This window comes from Protopterus annectens, chromosome 5.part1, assembly GCF_019279795.1.
Source record: "Protopterus annectens isolate FY-2018-M chromosome 5.part1, PAN1.0, whole genome shotgun sequence".
NCBI lineage: Eukaryota > Metazoa > Chordata > Ceratodontiformes > Protopteridae > Protopterus > Protopterus annectens.
This window is the reverse complement of record NC_056736.1, coordinates 485,010,001-485,023,794: the sequence shown is the minus strand read 5'-3', so window position 1 is coordinate 485,023,794 and position 13,794 is coordinate 485,010,001.

Sequence of the window (13,794 nt, the reverse complement as noted above, 5' to 3'; positions counted from 1 at the left end):
ATTTAGTGTTAGATTGGCCCTACTCATCCCATGGTCAATAATAATGTATTACCCCTGGTAAGAAAAACTAAAATCATACTGTAAATAACTTGACTTAACTTATCCCATTTAGTGTTAGACTGGGTCTACTTATTCCATGGTCAATAATAATGTATTACTCCTGGTAAGAATAACTAAAATCATACTATAAATAACTTGAGAGGACCCATGCTTGGGATAAAGCATTTAAGAGCTGCCACTGTCCATTAGTAGTACAGTGGACAGTTCTCTCTAAATTTTCTACTACCCATCCACATATCCATAGGTCCATATAGTGATTGAATGTGGACAGGGATGAGCATTGTTTTAAGTTTTGTATCCTTTTAGTGAGGTATCTTTGTGGACTTTCCACTTGTTGTGTGTGTCTGGGCAGATACATGATAAAGAGGGCATTATACTCAATTATTGGCCTAATGAGGTCTGACTAAAGGGGGCCAATGGAATCTTGAGGTCTTGACACAATCCACTTGTTCATAAATTGTGATGTATACAAGGATTATCTTATGACAGTGGATACATGGTCAAATGTTAGCTAAATGTCTACATAAGTTTCCTAATCCCAAACAACTGCATGAACTCTTAAAAGCCTATTGTCAATGTTGCAGGTCCCCAAGACAGACAACTTCCAGCAGTCGATGAAAATTAATTCTGCAAACAGTTACTTGATTGGGACAAACATTCCTGCAAGATGGTTATGTCATTTGAGGTTTAATGGCTTCTCCTATCTCCCTTTGGCCTTACCAATTAGGATAGGTGCCAACACTGAACCCTTGGTGACTGGACTGGTGACTGCTCTTTGTGGAGGTAGCTTTCCCTATTTTGATGCCCTGCATCCTGTCTGTGAACCAGATGGCAATTCCAGTGAGTGATGTAGTAGTTTATCCCTAGTTTGTTTTGCTTCTTTAATATGCTAGACTGGGGGATTATGTCAAACGGTTTGGCCAGGTTGAGGGATGTGATATGTATCTCTTTACTTTCATCCATTGCTTTGGTAAGTTTTTCAAAAGAAATCCACTAAGTTGACTAAGCATGGACTGCACTTGTGGAGTCCAAGCAAAGGCAGTTATTTGGAGGTCCATATGTCATTATTGATTAACTCCATGATAAGTATTGTCATGGCTTTGCATACGAGGCTGGTCAGACTTATGAGTCTTTAATTGCCTTGTGTCTGTGGAAAGCACTGCCATATGCACAGGAATGAGTACAGCTGTTTTCCATTTACTTTGATACTAAGCCTATATGGAGGATGAGGTTGACCAGTGTTGTTATTGGGGGGGGGGGGCTCAATAGTGCATCATGTTAGTTAAGATGCATCCACATATATTGTCAGGATGCTTTTGAAAGCACTTTTAGGACTCTTGTGTGCAAGCCAGGCGGAGAAGGATAAAGCTTGAGCTGAATTTATCAGCCAGTAGATCAATATATCACTATATCTTTAGCCTCAGTGTAGGTAACATAAGAGTCAGTCAGAGCATTGCTGCATTGTGCTTCTGAGATTAGGAACATAAGTATAAAATAATTTCTGTTGTATTTGGCTTAGATAGCTATTTTAGCTTCAAACTTGGTTTTAGTGGATTTTATTAAGCTCCTGAATTGTGTGTTGATTTCACTGGTAAGAGCTCTATCATTCTTGAATTGTGTGTTTATTTCAATGGTGAGAGCTCTAGCATTTTTTAATTGTGTGTTTATTTCAGTGGTGAGAGCTCTATCATTCTTGAATTGTGTGTTTATTTCAGTGGTGCGAGCTGTATCATTCTTGAATTGTGTGTTTATTTCAGTGGTGAGAGCTCTATCATTCTTGAATTGTGTGTTTATTTCAGTGGTGAGAGCTTTATCATTCTTGAATTGTGTGTTTATTTCAGTGGTGAGAGCTCTATCATTTTTGAAGTTGTGTGTTTATTTCAGTGATGAGAGCTCTATCATTCTTGAATTGTGTGTTTATTTCAGTGGTGAGAGCTCTATCATTTTTGAAGTTGTGTGTTTATTTCAGTGGTGAGAGCTCTATCATTCTTGAATTGTGTTTATTTCAATGGTGAGAGCTCTATCATTCTTGAAGTTGTGTGTTTATTTCAATGGTGAGAGCTCTAGCATTTTTGAATTGTGTGTTTATTTCAGTGGTGAGAGCTCTATCATTCTTGAATTGTGTGTTTATTTCAGTGGTGAGAGCTCTTTAATTCTTGAAGTTGCTCTTCTTACTTTGGAACAAATTTATCTTCCTTTTGTTACAAAATGTTTTGATTTTATGTTTCCCCTATGTGGGTTTCTTTTGTGGGTTTGACCTGTATTTATTCAACCAAAGGTTCAGCTTCACCATTGTAGCTCTTTACATTCTGGAACTGTGCGGTTGCATATGTTTCTATGTATTCAACAGAGTTAACTTGGTTTGGGGGGATTTGAAGCTTGCCAATGTAATTTTTGTCTTACAGAAATTTCTTAGGTACCTTGGGTGGAAGGAGTCTCTTTTTCAATTTTATTTTGAAGAAGATGGCTTTATGGTCACACCTAACAAGTAATAAAGATATACAATAAATGGTGCAAGATGCTCCCATATTAGTTAGGGCAATATCTAAGACATTGGTCCACTTACTGGTTACTCTGACAAATAACAATATGGAATTTGTGTTGACAAAGTAAAGACATTTTTGTGTTTGTGCATTAGTGGTGGTGTAAGCTTCCCATTCTATAACTGGATACTTTAAATCACAAATGAAAATGGCATTTGGTTTCATACCAAGTGATTTAATTTCCAGTAGATAAGCAATGTGACTTTATTACATCATAGTGGGGGTTCTAAAGCTAGCTAATATATGGTACAGTATGGAAACTTTATGATGTTTTTTGGACATGAAGAATCTCCAGTGCATCATCCTGCATTAACAGCCCCAAAGTGAATCTCTTCTAGATGAAAATGTAGACACCCTCACCTTTTTCCTCCTCCTCCTGTGCAGTGTCTGGTCTAAACTTGTGGAAGCCATTATAGTCCTATGCAGCTAGAATGCTCTCTGACATTTTAAACCATGTTTCACTCATTACACAGACATCTACATCCTCCAGGGCGAGGAGAGTTGGTATTGCTTGTTGAATTTGTTAACTAGGTATGTGTGACAGTCAGACTGGCTTTTTCATTTATGACCCGGTCACAGAATGTGAATGCATAATATGTAGTAATTATTAGTGTAACATTTCCATAATGGTTTTTGCAACATACAGTGGTTCAATTCAGAATATGAAGTTATCAGTAAATGGCAGAAATTAAGAGAGCACACATGAGCACATTTATACACTCAGTAACAGAACACAGTAGCAGTGTTAAAGAAAAGAATTACAAAAATTTGCAATCTTCTGACGCTGAATTTAATAAAAACGTATGCATGTAGAAAACATATACAGGACTGCCAAATATACTGATATTAGTGTTGTACAGTGGTAATGAAAGGAGATTGCTAGACAGATAACTAGCTGACTAAAATCATAGATAGACAGACAGATAGATATAGTCTGCTATTTTATGAATCTAGCTGACATTTATAGAAATCACTGCCACCTGCCACCAATAAAAGACAGAGAACCTTGCTTATTTGCACCTATTCTTTACCATCTTCTCAATAAAAGATTAGACGCGTTATGGAAAAGACTGGTGAGAGACAGTACATGTATGTAACCAATGAATCTTTCTTTATTGGCAAGGGTATTGATCACAGTTAGTAGATGTCAGTGGTTTGTACAAATGTCTGGTAGATTTGTATAATACTGAACTCTGTTTATTTATTTATTTATGTAGAACACTGGCCACGATAGACTAACTTCAGATTCAGCCTGAGAAAGTAAAAATGTAATACATAAAAGAATGACAATGAAACCATTTTACATACCCTTATCATGCAATCAGTACATTAAAAAGAGATAGATGGAGAGAGATAGAGAGAGAAAACGTAACAATACATCATAGAGTGCAATGGTTAAATCACAAAGTTATATACTGTATATACAATATGTACAGGAGGATGATTTATATCACTACACATGTGACAATACATTTTCTGAAGAAAATAATAACGCGTGATAATTAGGAGATTTAAATTGATGATGGTGGTTGTAATCCTGAGATGTACAGAAACATTTTCATTTGGTCTGAATGTGAACATGTGCTTTTAGAGAGGACAAACATTTTTTGTAAGAGGCTGTCAGGTTAAGATGTGGAGTTTGTGATTCCACACTTTTGGAACATAAAACTAAGAAGCCGTGATCAGTGCACTTTATGTATGCATTTGCAATCTGTAGAACTATACTTCAGTGAGTTAGACTTCTTAGGTTATGGGATAAAAGCTCCTTAGTCAGTTTAACAACTGCTGCTGAGAAGGATTCTTATTGCAGAAGCCTGAGTCAGTAAGATCCTAGTAAATAGTCAGCTCGTTGCATAATAGGTAGTTGTTTGGCTTTGCCAATTGTGGGATGTCCAAGGTTAATCTGCAAATTGTGCTTAAAATGTTTTGTAGGGTTTTACTATTTTTGTTAGGCTGCAGTAACTATTAAAGAAGCCGATATTCAAGTTAATCAAAAATAATATATTTTTGTATGTCAGATCTAAACATGTGACACTTTTTCTGGCCAGAATATCTATAAATATATATATATATATATATATATATATATATATATATATATATATATATATATATATGGATCTAGGAAAGTTGATCGAAAGACCAACTGTCCAAATCCAACCCTACCGAACACATTTTACCGAAGCTTTCTGGCCAGTGTGTGTATATATAAATATATATATATGGATCTAGGACAGTTGATCAAAAGACCAACTGTCCGAATCCAACTATACCAAACACCGTTTACTGAAACTGCTTTCACTGAAAAAGCAGTTTCGGTAAACGGAAGGTAAAACACACACACACATACACAAAAACAAAAAAAAATACACACCATGTTTACGCATGGGAGCTTCGCCCCCTGAACCCCCCCACACCCACCAACTTTTACATTCTCACTCAGAGATCGCACTGCAGTGGGGAAAAGGGAATATTCCCTTATCCCCACTGTAGTCTGATCTCACCCACTACCACTTCGCCCTGATTCGCTGTACTTTTACGAAAGTTTCGCAAAAGCACTTTTTTTGTAAAAAGTACTTTCGCGAAATTGTGACAGCCCATTTCAGTCTTTCGGTAGACTGTTCTAGACCCATAAATATATATATATATATATATATATATATATATATATATATATATATATATATATATATATATATATATATATATTTATTTATGTATATGTGTGTATGTGTGTGTGTGTATATGTGTGTATATATATATATATATATATATATATATATATATATATATATATATATATATGCACATATATATTATTTTTTCAATATGAATGTGTAAGTTCAAAGTCTGGTCTAGCCAGATGTCGACATATTTGAATTATGTTGTTGCTTTGATAGGATAATACCTAAAGTTTTGGATAGCTTGTATAGCTTTGATAGTCCCTGGCATGCTCCAGATGGTATGGATTGTTTTCTTGAATTAAAAAAGTTGAAGTTTATTATTCAGTAAGCAGGTTGTTGTGTGAGAATTTGCTTCTAAATGTTGTATTTCTGACAACAAGGGGTTGTATCTTAGGAATACTGTGCCATGTGCACTAAAGATTAAGGGTAGAAGAGGACAGCCATTAGGAAGCTTGCTAGAAATGTAGTGAGGATAGTAGTTGAGCAGCAAAGTCCCTTGTTTAATGCTGTTTATAAAGGGGTATCATTGAGCTTGTTGGAAAGGTAGCCTTGGAATCAACATTGGTTTGTGGGGTTGGTATAATGTTTACTGTGTTTGCCTCAAACAGACAAGGCACCGGGTTTGATTTTCACGTTAGAGGGAAATTGGATAGGCTTAAAATGTCTCACAAGGGCAGTAAGCCTAATACATACCTAAGAACCTATGAAGAGGTGAATTCTGAGATAAATGAAAAAAGGATGCTATTGAAAGTATAAGTCTGAATATTTTCAGATTTCAGCTGGAAGTATTTTATTGTTTTGGTGCACAAGTAGCTTACATGGATTAGTCATGCCTGAGCTGAATGAATTCAGTTTGAAGTACAGTTGAAGTTCCTTTGAATCACTGTCTTATTTGAGAAGTAGGAGGTTGCCTGTGTATGGCACAGTTTAGTGCTATAGAAGGTCAAGGAGAAAAAAAATGGAAAATAAAACAGTTTCGGAGACTAAGTCTTTAGAGAAGTCTGATTTAAATATGTGTGTAGAGTAGAGAGATTTATGAAAGTGCTCACTAACTATTTCATTTTGCAGTCTCTTAACCAAATAGGTGCTCATTGGAAAAAAAAATACAGTAAGATGAAGTTTAAGCATCGTGGTCATTTATGTCTGAAACACAATAATTACCAAATAAATCTGTTTCTACAAGATTCTTTGTATTTCTGCTTTAGTAAAATATTCAGTGCCTATAAGGAGAGCTATTCTTATTGTTGTCAGAATGGATGGTATGTCAGGCACTAGGAAGATCCATTAAAAACACAAATCTCAGAATCTTTTGATAAATTAATTCTTTATGTATCTTATCAGGGGAGAATTTTATCAACGGGTCAGAAATGCTCTGGGAATGACAGTAAGTTTATCTACGGTGCCTCACTTCAGTTTGTCAGTTGTAAGACTTTGTGGTAATGAATGATGTGGCTTTCTTTAGGAATGTTGGAGCTGCCTAATGGCAGAGGATTACTAATAATTTTATACTCAAGAATATAACATGATGTAAGTCAGAAATTATTATTTAGAATGCCACATGCACACAGAGTTTTGTTAAGGTGTCGGTAGGAATTCCCTACGAGGGGGTAGGAATATTTAAGATTGAATGGAAGAAAAAAAAAAACAGTTGTGCTGGTATTACTTGAAACCAATGGTGTATAATGATTTTATGTTGTACTTTAGAATTGTGTAGTATTCTGTTTGTCATTCTTTGACAGAGAGGCTTAAAATTGTTCCAAAGGCTATGCATGTCACTTTTTTCCTGAGAATGAATAGGAAGCATGTAGTAGTATGTTCCAACCATGCTAATGCTTATTTATTTATTTGCCACATACTTATTTTCATGTCATGATAATCTATGGCCAGCAATTCCCTCTCTTGCAGCATATCGTGATAGTGAACATGTGATTTTGTAATGGAAGCAAAGTTGGTGTATTAAAGTAAATTTGATTACAAGGGTCATATTTTTCAATAGAGGGGAACCTATCAATAATACTGAACTGACAAATTAAGCCAGTTTGTATGTTAGTAGGGAAGAACTATCAAAAGGATATTTTAAGTAGGATATTCTTGGTGTTTTAAATTACCAGGAGGAAGTAATGGGAGATGCTAACTTTTGATGCTGGATGGGGCAGTCACAAACATGCAGTGGTGAAGAATATTTACTGGTATTATTAGCATTCACTATGAGTGGATGAAAGTGAATGCACCAAGGACTGAAATTCCCAAAATGAATTCAATGAAAACATTTTCCCAAAAAACACTTTTTTTTAAGTGTTTTTGCAGTGGGTTAGCCCCCTACAACCACACACACACATCTATATATATATATATATATATATATATATATATATATATATATATATATATATATATATATATATATATATATATATATATATATATATATATATATATATATATATATTTGTATACTAACTTCAAAGTCACACTCACATGAAAAAGGGTGAAATTCCCCCCAAAAGAGAATCGCTACTTCTGGCACAACTCACCATTAGTGACTTCCTGTGAAGGAACTTAGATCTTCAGTGAGATCAACCTTGGTTAGTCGAAGCTCAAAAGTTCAAGCTATGTCCACCAGTAGGATAACAGTATTAGCTTTATGTCAATGAGAGATCCATTGCTATTATGTTGTTTGGGATAGGAAAATTGTTAATGCTAGTTGAGAAGACCACGGCAGGAAGCCTGTTATACAACTTTATCTTTTTTATGTGACTGGACAGTCAATTCAATTATTGATAATTTATTTTCTAAGATTTTATTTTGGGGTGTGTTAAAAAATTATGATACCATTTGGGAAGCAGATATATAAGCATTTTCTGGTTTGGTGCTATTTTGGAGAGGTTTGTGAGCACATTAACAAGAAGATGATTTTCTGAACTTTATTCAGCAGTGTGTAGAAACTTTTCCTTTGGGCAAATATTAAAAAGGTTTCGACCACCAAAGAGAATCACATGAAATGCTATTGCTGGCACTCAGGCACATCTTACTCTGTAGAAAAAGTCCATCTTTAACATTATCTATACTGACAATATCAATATGCTCAAAATGTATATCGGGCCTAAATTATTGTACCGACAGTCATATTTCTCTTCATAGCATTAGTTGCTAGATAGAATGAAAAGCATATACCATAAAATGTTAACAAATGCAGCACTATCACTCTCAGACTTGGGAAGTTATTAAAAACTTACATTACTGGTCACATTAATCTAGTAAGGGTAAAGCTCTTTAAAGCATTATATGTTCAGGTGGATAATATCATCATCTGTATTTTCTACAAAGATAACTCAGTAACAAGAACCACAGGACAAATACTTACTGATTTGAAATCTATAAAACCCACTGAGATTACTATTTTGTACTGTAGCCTGTTAAGGATAATGCAGAATACAACACGACATTACGAAACATATCAACAAATGAATACATCCAAATACTCATAACATATCAGGTATGCATAGTTGAAACATGTGGGAAGACTGAATAATTTTTATTTGATGTTTAGGAAATGGGGAGGAATGGTCATAATTTTTACAGGCTCTGCAAGGCTGAGTTTCTTGTTGAAACAAAGTCATTTAGTTGGATTAAAAGATGCACTAACTGCAATGCTTTGACTGATCCTATAAAACTCAATGAAAATCTCTGTGAATTTAAAGATCATATGGATAAATAAAATTATCTTAGATGTTGCAAGATCTAGTTAGTAAGTGCAATGGTCTTTGTCTGCACCTGCATTTGATGTGATATTATGTTTGTTGCCATATGAATTCAAATGTCACTGTTTCAATCAGTGATTAAATTTTACTGTTACAGTGACTCCTCTGATTAAAATTTTGATTACATTTCCCATTTTTCTTTTAAGTTGAACTAAGTAGCAGTACTTCATAAAATGCAATGTAGTTCCACAATTAACCATGAATATCTTTTACCTCCTAAAGATTCTTTTGCCTACTTCAGCTTGCCCTTTTTAAACATTCTAATCTTTAGACAAATGAATTCATCTGCTCCACCTGTGATTGCTTAGGATAATGTTAAAGATCTCATGACATTGTTCAGCTGGCAACAGAAGAAATTCACTGGTATCACATCCTGATTTTTCATGGTTAGTGGAAATTATACACCTACTGGGATTTATTCAGTAATGTCACATGACAAATAAACAGATGGATATAGTTTATCTCCTGTAAGAGCTGTAGATAAAAGCATATTTGCTTATAACTATAAATCTGAACAGACACCTAACTGCCTTTTATTGAAATTTCATAAACTCTTTCCTGAAATAATTTTCACCCATGTTCTGTTCCACAAAGTAATTTAAACATTAATAATACATAATCATTCTCATTAAATACCCATTTCAAATATTTTTGCTGTAAAATCTCCACACAGATTCAAAAGTTAAGAAGTAAAGGTAAGGACTACCATCTGTTTGAAAGTGAGAAAATTATCTAGTCTGTGGTTTTACTATGAAATGATTTTCATAATCCTAAGTATTGGGAACAGCAGAAAACAATGCCAGAAATACACAAGGGTGAAATGAATAAATAATTTTAACTCTTTTTCAGGGTGGGGGAACAAGTTCCCTTACACCCCCTTAACGTATATATACCAACACCATGGTTGCATTAATTTGAAAAGAAGGGAGAAATCTTCAAAAATAAGAGAACCACTGCTGGTTGCTGTTGTTGTGTCTTTTGGCTTTTCCTGGTTAGGCGTCGCCACAGCGGAACTCCGGTCCGCTAATGATTGGCAGTAGATTTTTACGTGCCGAGTTGCCAGCTCTGAAGCACAACCTTCAATGAAGGTACGCCCATTCATGCATGTCTCCACACAGAAGGCACTCTATCTGAGAATCGAACAGAACAACGTCTTACTGTGAGGTGACAACGCTACCGCAGCACCACCACCGCAGTAAGAGAACCACTGCTGGTTAACAGTCAGAAATCACACCAGCAGTAACTTTCCATGGAAAACAGAGATTAAGATTAAGTTATTCTTCATTTTTGGATTTGGGCTACTGATGCTCGAGGAACTTCACCTCGATCATCTGTAGAGGAGTCTTAGTCATACCCTCCCTCAGGATTATGAGACAAAGAAATACCCTACCCTTAGCCATGCATTGTGAATTAAACAATGAGGACATGAATAGCCTGACTACTATACAACTGTACTTTTCAGGCTGTTTGAGTTATGGTGTAGGTACTTTTGTTGACCTTAATTTAGTCACATCACCTTGTACTGTCTAATATATGATCCAGTTGGTCACTTCTACGTGTGTCTTGCAAATGGTTAAATATACAGGTAGTGAATCTGATATACTGCAGCGATGGTGGCATTTTCTTTATCTGTCTATGCTGCTACTACTTAATAAGAGAGGTTTCAGCTAGGAATACAGCATCCTTTTTTTACGTTTTGCAGTACCCGCTTGTTGGCAGAGATGAGCTATATAATTTAATACAGAACTGCATGTTCATTGTGCAGCAATTCACAGGTAATGATACATCAATGCAGATTGCCTGTGCTCTACTGGAACATGCAAATGTGTATGTTGGTCTTGATTCTGTGAATCCAGATGCATGTGGGCATCTGAACTTATGTGCCATTAGTAGCAGATTGTGTTATGGCAGACAAGAAGGCTAAACTATCATTAAATGCTAATATATTCACAATAAATTCAGTACGTGTTCAGGCTCAGCATGTAGAAATATATTTTCTCCAGTAGAGCTGACGGCTTGAATAGACATTATAATTTAACACTTAAACTCAGCATATCTTAAAATAGCATATATTTTTATCACTGCAAACAGTAATCAGACAGATCTATGTGAATAAGAAGGGAGGGCAAAAGGTAACCCAGTTTTAAAGAAATGCAAGCAAAACAAAGAAATTGAAAGACACATTTTAATTTAAATATGCACAGCCATAAAAGACATTTATAAAAATGTTGAGCTTGTCATACCAGAACAATTCTCTTCCTAAACTGCTCAGACTATTGATGAATAACAAAACAACGAGTAACAAAACATTCTTTCAGTCTTTGACAAGCAACTGTTATTTTTGTTATCTCGATCTTAATGCTTAGAAAAAGTTTTTGACTTACAAATGAGTCGTTATTAGAAGTCAGGAATATTTCTTCACTTAAAATGTCTTGTAACAAATCCTGTACTCTGCTGTTTTTCCCAAGAAAGATACCAAGGATATTTTCAGATGTGTATAACCTTTTTTGTTTATATTGACTTAGTACTTTATTTTTTTAAGGAAATACTGAGATGTCACATTTCTGCTTTCTAAGCAATTCTCAATCATTTATCTGTGCTTCATTCCACTGTCTTGCCACTGGTCTCCCATACAGAACAAACAATGCAGAATGAATAGGAGAAAAGCATCAGAGAATATGTACAGTCACTGGCTCGGATAGTCATTCCTCTTTACAAGATAAGTTGCAATCTCACTCTCTCTTCACTAAGTCAGTAGACATTATGCATAAGCAGGCCTGATGTAGATAGAATCATGCAGACACCAGGCACATAGAGACAGGCTGCCCCACAAGGACACACACACACACACACACACACACACGTGCACACACACACACACACACACACACACACACACACACACACACACACACACACACACACGCACCCACACGCACCCACACGCACACACACGCACGCACACACACACACGCACACCCACCCACGCACACACACGCACACACACGCACACACACACACACACACATGCACACACACTGACACACATGCACACACACACACACACACGTCTGGAATCATTTTGAACATCATCAATTCACTAGCAGAATATGCCTGGGATGTAGAAGGAAATCACAGCATGCTGTGAAAACCTAAACAGATGTATAGACCAGGGGTGTCCAACCTTTTGGCTTGCTGGGGCCGCATTGAGTGAACAGAAATGGTCTTGGGGCTGCATATAAAATATATCACATCGTTAACTCGTTTGTTGCTCTGGAAGACCACAGTCGACCTCCTGGCTGCACTGTAGGTGCATTTGAACAATGAATAAATGTAATAAATGCCTAATATTTGCCTTAAAATTCTAATTCTCATTCTAATTCTAATTCTCTAATCTAACAGTTAACACTAGCATCTTAGTTAATATATATATATATATATCTATATATATCTATATATATATATATATATATATATATATATATATATATATATATTTTTTTTTTGCAAATAAACAGATATTCACTACAACACTAGCATTTCTCACTGGGAAAACCATTCCAGCAGTCCAACTATGTAAAATGTCAACATCAGCAGTCCTACAATACTATAATCCACAAAAATAACCCAACATATTTGCAATAAAGTAAAGAATTTACATTACTGACTTAATAAAACAATTCTGAATAAGCTACAAAAGGGTCTAACCCAAACAAGTAACTGGTGCCAGAAATATGGCCTCAAGCTAAATGCCAAAAAAATGCATCATCATCCCCTTTGAGGAGAGTGATGTCCCCACAAATTATCACATTAATAACAATGTTGTAAGCACGCAATAAGTCGTATGGTACTTGAGCACCCAGGTTGATAGAAACCTGACTTTTGACCACCACGTTGTTTCCGTTGTAAGGAAAGCTTTTTACATGGCCCACTTCATTAGTAAGGGTATCTAGTCCAGGGACAAGAAGGTCATAACATCCCTGTATTCTTCCTTTACAAGAGCCATTATTGAGTGCAATGCCCCTTTTGGCATGTGCCTCAGCAAAACACCCTGCCAAAAGAAAGGCTACAACCATTTCTGACAAAAAAGGTCAAAGGATTAAGTTCACTTAGTTATCTAAACAGACTAAAAAGCTTCTTGCTTTCCTCTGTCTCTCACTGGTCCCTATAAATTTCATCATTGGCTTGCTTTCCAGGCTAAGAAAGATCCTGCCTTAAGAGACTTCCTCTACCTCAGAAATACTGGTTATACTTAAAACGCTCACTACAAAGACCACAGCCTTCACTGTAACATAAACAAGCCACTTTCTATGGACAGGTTCTTGACACAAAAACCTTCAACTTCTGTAAAAAGCTTCTCGATAGCTGGATGGATAGTCATAAATGTAGTCCTTGGGTAAGTAGCATAGCCTTCATCAAACCAGATGGAAAATCCACATACTAACCTTTCCCAGCTGGATGGCTAAGATCTAATATTGGTTACTCAAGTCTAGTTGCCCAAGAAGAGAGGCATGTTTAACTAAGAATTCCATTTGCAAAATTATATTCAGTATACATATTAAATCTCTCTCTCTCTCTCTTACACACACACACACACACACACACACACACACACACACACACACACACACACACAAAAAACACTACTTGTAAAATAGGCAACCTCAGTAATCACATGACACCCACTCACTGAATGAAATTGTCTGGAAGTCAAAATATCTGAAAAAAAAATTCTTAATAGAGATG